This window comes from Austrofundulus limnaeus, unplaced genomic scaffold (assembly GCF_001266775.1).
Source record: "Austrofundulus limnaeus strain Quisiro unplaced genomic scaffold, Austrofundulus_limnaeus-1.0 Scaffold7965, whole genome shotgun sequence".
Classification (NCBI taxonomy): domain Eukaryota; kingdom Metazoa; phylum Chordata; class Actinopteri; order Cyprinodontiformes; family Rivulidae; genus Austrofundulus; species Austrofundulus limnaeus.
The window spans coordinates 85-803 of record NW_013960367.1 but is presented as its reverse complement, the minus strand read 5'-3'; the positions used below and the strand labels follow the sequence as shown (position 1 = coordinate 803).

At 54.4% G+C, this 719-nt stretch overlaps 1 pseudogene; it reads right to left on the bottom strand.

Moving 5' to 3' along the window:
* Positions 1-163: 163 nt before the first annotated feature.
* Positions 164-483, bottom strand: LOC106512542 (mitogen-activated protein kinase kinase kinase 7 pseudogene; annotated as a pseudogene).
* Between the last annotated feature and the right edge of the window lie 236 nt (positions 484-719).

Here is a 719-nt window from a genome sequence, read left to right as displayed (position 1 = left end):
CAATAATACTTATTTTAGAGCAATACTTGATTGAAATTCACACATTTTTTACAGTTTTTGTCTCCACGGTCTGACAGCAGAGTCATGATCTTCCAGTTATGTCGGGTTGATGGTCTGTTAAATCTCTCTATGAACCAACTGGGTTTGTTTAGGGTTCACTGCAGCCCAGAGGAAGGACTAGAACCGGGTCTGGGTCGGGTCAAACCCAAAGCAGCTGCTACATTATAAAGCTCCTCAACGATCCTGTCCAAAGGTTCAAAACGCAAACGGAACAAAGGCCACGGCACCAGAACCTGCAGCAGGACTCGGCCTCAGCTGTGGTGCTGGGTCTGACTCTGGATCCGGCTCAGCTGGCTCCTCAGACCCTGGCAGTAGGCCGACAGGCTGCTGTTGTCCTCCAGCAGCTTGCTGTGCTCCTGGAGGAGACGGGAGGACATCTGCTGCTCCCTCTGCTCCTTCTCCAGCTCCATCTTCAGCTCCTGTCTGAACAGAACCCAGCAGAACGTCAGCAGATCAGAGGACGTCCACCGGACTGGTGTCCAACAGGCCGGACTGGTGTCCAACAGGCCGGACTGGCGTCCAACACGCTGGACTGGTGTCCAACAGGCCGGACTGGTGTCCAACAGGCCGGACTGGCGTCCAAAAGACCGGACAGGTGCCAAACACTCCAGACTGGTGTCCAACACGCTGGACTGGGTTTGTTTAGGGTTCACTGCAGC